Below are 7,471 nucleotides of genomic sequence, written 5' to 3'. Positions count from 1 at the left end.
CCCTTTGCAATGTATCATAATGTTAGAGAAAAAAAAATCATGGAATGACTATTATTACATAACACTTGGTTGATTTATAGTTAAAATTATTTGAGCATAATGAAACACACACATTGCATTTGCATTTAAGCATGGTATCGAAAGGAAACTCTTGGATGCCTAGCACATGTATGCCTAGTTGTGACCAATGCTAAGTGTGTGAGGTTCCTTTGATGTAGGGTAGCATGATGATATTTGGGGAGGCGTTATATGAGGCTAAAATATTTGTGGATTATTATATACATCATGAGATGATTTTGTCATGTTTGTTCTTTATTTTTGAGACAACATATATTGGGCCAATCAGTGTAGGAGAGTCGTAGGAGCCACAACAATTAGCTCAGGGGTGCTCTATTTGTGGTATAACAAGGTATTAGTCACCTTTATGTATGGGATACTCCCTCTGTTGAGAGTCAAGATGATGGGCAATACATTGGACTACAGTTTGAAACTCACGTTTACAAATGCATTATTTAGATAAAGCATTTTGTAGCATCTAGATGCTCCACGAGGCCATGAAGGTTGTTTGGAGAATGTAGGAGTCTAACTAGAGCCTTAGATCCAGTGTCGATTTTTGGTCCGGACATCATGCAAACATTAGTGGAGTACTTGGGATATATTGTTAATGAAAATGGCATATACAATAACTCTAAAAAGGTATAATGTGTAAAGGACTAGCCCACACCATCCACCACTATCTCATTACATGGTTCCCTTGGTCTCTTTTCATTTTATAGCCATTTTATCAAGTGTTATCACCATTATAGTCCCTTTGAGAGACTAATTGAAGAAGAAATATTTTTTCTAGGATACTATTATTGATTGCATCTTTAACCAGATGAAGAAAATGCTTACTTTATCCCCATCCTCATATGCCTTGACTTGCTAAAAGAGTTTACTATTTAGCGTGATGCTAGTGGTTGATGTATTGGTGTTGTCCTCTTGTAAGAGCATGGTGTGATTGCTTTTGAGAGCCATAAGCTTGATGAAAAGGCGATGCAAATGGACATTGTTTCCAAGAGATATTGGCCATCCTTGTGCTATTAAGAAATGGTACTACTTCTTATATGACACTTAGTTTACAGTGAAGAGCGGCCATTGAGTCCTCTACTACTTCCTAACTCAGTATACTTTGACTCCTAAGTAACGGATATGGGTGAAATCTTTGCGAAATTATGACTTTGACATTTCTCACACTAGGGACAAAGACAAATAGTGGGTGATTCACTATCACAGATGTGGGCATGTAGAGTATCGTCCACTTCAAAATCGGATAGTGATTGGATTAATGAGCTTTAGGAAACCTATTTGTTGAATTCACTGATTTAAGTCATGTGCAATCTGTTGCAGATTTGTAGCTTCACCAGACGCACCTTGTGGATATCAGTAAGCTCATAAGAAAGTTGACTTGAGAACATACACTATGAGATGAGTGCTTGTAAGCACTAATGCTACATCTCATAGTCGTGATCCTATTTCTAATCAACGTGTGGAAGATGTTTTACCCTAGATCTCAATCTTGAGAAGATTAGTCTCTATTTATCTTAAGCATATCCATTAAGTGCCTTACTATCATTGTAAGCCCTTGAGAGGGGATTTTTAGAGCTCGATTTAATGCACAAAAGACCTTGGGAGGCGTGAAAGATAAATTTTATGGAAAATGGAACAGTTGAGAAACAAGGAGCTGGAGTGTCCCTACATGTATTTTGACACAAAAATCCAACACAAGTGTCTGTTTTTCGATCGGAGTCTGTTTGACCCTCCATTTAATCCCCATAAGGTTTTGCATTATAAAGTAGCTACTAGATTCGAGAGCGAAAAAGTGCTTGATGGAGGCCAAGTTGATAGATTTCCATGAAGGCATGAAGTCCCAAAGTTTAGGTTATGTGGATTTTGGAGGTCTAAGCAGTTGTCTACCTCCTGTAAAGACATTGTCCGGCACTCTAAGAACTATTTTAGAAGGTAGTCCTAGTGACCCTACTCTGCTAGCCTGCTAAGCAACTATTTCTAGGAGTTTCTGTTAGTTGTGAGATAGCTAGAGAAGCCTACCAAATAAAAGCAAGAAATGAAACAATGCATATATCTTAAGAATATAATATAATGAGATGTGTAAAAAGGGGCTCTAACCCCCCTAAACAAAAGAAAAAGAAATGAAACAAAAGAAAAATCAAAGAGCTGATAATCACTGCCTTGTGAAGGCCTAGTAGCTTTCTAGAGATGAATCAAGATCTAAGGTCGATGCCTTTTCTTCCTAGGGGCGATGTCTAGCCAAATAAAATAAATAAGGATAGTTGGAGCAAAAATAAAAGTGAGCGATTTAGTGTAACCTCATGAGAGCTTGGTAGGTTCTTGGGTACAAATGTCGCACGAAATAATACGCGTAGGGGTTCATGAAAGTCGCTCGCCACAAGGACGCTTTGCGAGATGAGAATAATGGATGTTGAAGAGTACTCAACTCAAGGTACATACTTAAAGTAAAAAGAATGGTTAGGATTTACATTTGATCAAATGATAAGGCGAAGAGAGTAATTTGCCATGGATATGCATGGAAGAAAGGTAAATTGAAGGGTATTTGGCAATGATGACAAATGGGGTTTATGAGGATATGTAAGAAACATAACCGAAAGATATTCCACAAGCTAGCTCAAAGTAAGATATTGTATACTTGTTGTATACGTAGATGAAGCAAATATTTTGATTGCTATAGATGATGATTGGAGAGCAAAGTGAAGGCAGAGAGATTATACATCACCTTCCCTTCTTACGAGTTGCTTTTGTACTGAAGACATCTCACACAACATTTAACTTTGATAGCAGATGATTGAAGACCAATTCTTGGAGTATTTTCACTTTGCACATGACATACTCTCATATATAAAGAAATAGAATGTAGTTGAAGGCACAAGCCTCCCTGGTTACATCGAATATGCTCATCAAGAGAGTGAAAATAAGAATCAAGTCATAAACTTATTGAAGAAGCCTCGCCATAAGGAAGCCAAGAACCTTGTCCTCTTATTTGTAGGCCATGACTCCATCTTTAAGTAAGTCGATCAGTTCTGACTTTCTACAGTCTACTACCTCACGTGCTAGAAGGTTTGATGGAGAGGGTGATGGCCAATATAATATCCTGAGAGTTTGTTGAAGAAGGTGATAGTGTATTCCCTCCCGTCATCTTCGTCTCGTCACCTTCTGCATTGTCTCTTCATCTTTAACTTCTGCTCAGTCGTTGCAGTTCGGCCTCCTCTTGTTGTCCTCCTCTCGTTCTCCTTCTTCTGCTTCACTTTTCTCGGTCTCTCCTTCACACGTCATCACCTCTCTCATCTTCTTCTTCGGCTTTGCTTCATCACCTTCTTCGTCTTCAACTTTAGTAATCACCTCGTTCGTTCTCTGTTGCCTTGTCTTAGCTCTCCTTCTGTTGTCATTGTCTAAGATCTCCTTCTACTATCGTTGTTTGAGCTCTCCTTCTATTGCGTTGTTAGTGTATCAACTTCATTCACCTTCTTCGTCATTTCTTCGAGCTCGCTAATGCCTTCTTGTCTTCTCCAGAGCTTTCCTTTGTCATCGGCTTCTACGTCTTCTTCTGTGTTACGCTTCTCTTTAGCTTCTCGTCCTTCTTCCCCCTCAGTCAAGCATCATCGTCATTTTTATAAATATTTTCCACCTCAAATTAGCACATGGCTTCCTCTAATCCAGGATTCCAGCTTTTTCAAGCTTTTACGATATTATGCGCTTTCCTATCGTCATTGAATAGGTCAGCCGTCTTGCTGGGAATAGATGGCGCCACGTTTGCTCTTGAGGCCATCGCGGGAAAAGCTGGCTTGGTTGTTCAATGCTAAAGAGTGGCTGCGGATGTTTCCATTTAAGACACTCCTTTTGCCTTCTATACATTGCGATCATATGTCATATAGGACCATTATTTGACCTTAGTCAATGATAGTACAAAGAAAACTCTCTTCACAATCATAAGGTCATTTTTACCTGATCTTCCCCCATTACATCAAGCTTTAGGCTTCAAGCATGATGGAATTGTTAGCTCTTTCAAAAGAGTTTTGTGTGTATCATTTTCGTCTCTTTTGTAACTTGTCGGTGGCAAAATCTTGTTGCATGGACTAGATTAGTCATGGTCAGTAATAGCAACCTAATCCGTGTGAAGATTTTGTCCTTCAATGTGGAAATTCTGAGAGTACCCCACATCCCATATAGCCATGTTCACAAACTTGCCTATGTCCATCAGAGCCAAAAGAATCTTATCTTCCATGGCTTGTAACAATGACATTAGCCTTTGCTTTAGCAGTCTTGGATCCTACTGAAGCAATAACAGCTCCTCCGAAGAACCCATCTTTGAACCAAGCTCCATTGCTTTAGTTACATTCCCAACCATACCACTATGTTGAAGTAGCTTGTGCGATTGTGAAGATACATGGCTACCACCTACAAACTGTGAATTCAAAAGTCAAATTCATCTCTATATACTTAACATGTTCTTTATGATCCAATAATTTGAAAGAATCATTCAACCACATCCGACTTGTGACATCTTCAAAACATACATTCTCTTCATAAGAACATGTTTTTCATGCAATTCCCCTAGCAGGAATATGCTCTGTAACAAAAATTCGTGCCTAATCATTCATGATTTGAGAATTTTACAATGTTGGATCGATGTGATGTAAGCAATCAAACGATGCTCCACAAAATTATGAATGCACTAAAGAGAATGTGGCTAGCTTATCTACATGTGCTCGTGCGTTATGAAAATGCAAACAAAGAGACACACACAATGGAAAATAAATTTCTAAAGACGCTAACTAATGTGTTCAAATCCTTGGCGAAAAAAACTTCACCCTCAAGTTCTCAACGATAAACGCGCAGTGTCATGACACCGCGATAGGACCTGAGGCCGATGCCCTGTTCTCCTTGGGTCACTACACTCAACTCCCTCCTTTTACATGCTCGAGTATCAAGTCCTAAAGTCTATAAAAAGTGATGAATCAAAAGTATCTACAAATATAAGATCAGGCTATAGGAGTCCTTGCCTAGTAGGAGTTACTGGTCCAGTTGTCTTAGGTCAATTATGTAGTTCAGACCACCACTTAGGATGACTTCTTTGGTGGTTCTCTTAATCCTATCTGTGTTGGAGTTGTTGGTTCGCGACTAGATTTGGATCTCTATCAGGTTATACCTGGCCTATCCCTTGGGGATCTTCATGCCTTGATTTTGTCACGGGGTAGGGTGAGAGCTGTGTTTGTATTTTTCTGTGTATTCTTTTTTGAAGTAGCTTGATGCTCTTGATAGTTCCTTTATGTGTAGATTAGTTTGTGGATTTGATAGATTGTCACCCTAACCTGTGGCCCCAATGGGAGAAGATTTTTGGAGTTCGATTTAATATGCAAAAAGACCCAGTGAGGTGTAAAAGAGTAAATTTTTATGGAAAATGAAATGATTGTGGAACAAAGACTTGGAGAGTTCCTAGATATATTTTGACACCGGAATCCAATGCAAGTATTCATTTGTCAATCAGAGTTCCTTTGACCCCCCATTTAATCCTTGCAAGGTTTTGCATTATAAAGCAACTATTGGATCCACGAGCCAAAAAGTGCTTGATGGAGCCCAAGTTGATAGATTTCAATGCCACAAAGCGAGTTGTCCAGTTCGTTCATGATTCCTAGCTTGTTTGCCCCTTTATCTAGGTCAAAACCACTTCAAGCAAATTTGAAAATGTCAAAATGAACTAGTTATCTAAGGGCTAAGTGCAAAATTTGATTAAGAAGAGGAAATGCATAGAAAAAAAATGTGATGGGGGGAGGGGAGCCATTTTTTCGACGCCTCCTCAAACCCCCCACAAATAGCATTTTCGGGGCTATCACTATACTCTCCCTCCTATTGGGCCTAATTTCCATCAAATTTTCACTCTCCATCACTCCAATTCTTGCAAAGAGTGATGTGCTATTCAGCAAGTCCAAAAGCAATATTTCTCTCTCCTCTTTCTCTCTCGCCATAAACATGGTTCATATGGGCTGAGAGAATGAGGGGGAATGGGTGCCGGTTTGCAATGGAATGCAAGACATAGATCAAGAAAGCACCAAGAAAGCATTAGCGCGGCCATGGATGAGCATCAACGGCTTCCTGAACGCGAGGTACATGTGGATTTTTGTGCGATTTAATGCGTAAGTGGGATTCTTCATTGTTTTATGATGCATTTTGATATCATATAATTGGAAATGATTTCTATCACTTGGATATGATTTTTTTATCAGAAACATAAAAAATAATAGCAATTATTAATCATTTAATAATTTCATACTAAACAGTCATAATCGATAAAGTGTGGTTTTATGGTAATCATGAGTTTTACAAGTTTTATTGAGTCATATTGTGTTCCTGTAACGTGTCTACCTGTTCATTTGCAGGACACGTCTTAGTAGCCCATCGAAAAGAGAGTCTAAAAAGCGCCGCCCGGCACTCCCACGGAATGTCACAAGGTTTGCGATCTAGGTCTTCCCAAGTTTGCCACGAAGCGGAAGCATTTGGGCCATTCCCACTTAGGACCGATCTAAATCAGGGTTTTTCCTAGTGGTCAAATTCCTAGAACGGTAGCTAGCGTCGAACCCCAGGCAAACTACTTTACGCAGAAACGTCAGGGTCGAAGCGGATTCATACTGCACTTGGTTCAAGGAGAATGGGAAACGAGAGGGATGCAAAGCTCGACCTCTCTGCCCATAAGTCATAGTCCCATTCTGTTCCCCTAAAACAGCATAAATCGGGACTTTAGTATTCTAGATTCTAGGTCATCGTTCCTTGCTGTCAAATTCCTTCGAGAAAAGTTCTCGACCAACCGAGACCACCCATCCGTAGGACGGACCCATGGCCACATCCATCGGACTTTCCTTGAGGTTGCTTTAGTTATCTAATTACCTACCACATTTAGTTTGACACGCAAAAACAGCTTCCTTAATTAGCCAATTATTCACCGGTTCCTTCACGTAATTTAAGCACTGACATAGAAAAACAATGTCAAGCAAGTTCATTTTCAACAATTGATCTTATTTATCAGTCTTTGAAATACATCATAATAATCCAGTCCGAAGGCTAATCCATAATCTGCTCGAAGGCAATCCAGCAATCCTCAGGGATTACTAATCCAAGTTTCTACCCATAGACTAGTATGCGTGCCTCGAGATCCGATCCCGAGTCACGTCGGCATCTTGTGCAGGACCCGGAGGCAAGGGATTTACGGTCAGAGCCCCCTCTGGCACCCAAGCATCCTCCTGCTCCAAGTAGCACCCACGGAGAGACCTCTCATGTTGGGTTCGGTCCACGTACCCGGCGCAGCTAACAACCCCCTTGGTTGGGGTCAAGCAGACAGTCGAGGGTAACTAAAGCTTCCTCTCCCTCCATGCCTTCAACCTAAAGCATTAATTATCTTTCCATC

The sequence above is a fragment of the Lygodium microphyllum genome, chromosome 2, assembly GCF_053477565.2.
Source record: "Lygodium microphyllum isolate KBCC chromosome 2, Lygodium_microphyllum_v1.1.10, whole genome shotgun sequence".
In the NCBI taxonomy this organism is placed as follows: Eukaryota; Viridiplantae; Streptophyta; class Polypodiopsida; order Schizaeales; family Lygodiaceae; genus Lygodium; species Lygodium microphyllum.
Note: the sequence above shows the minus strand (reverse complement) of the source record.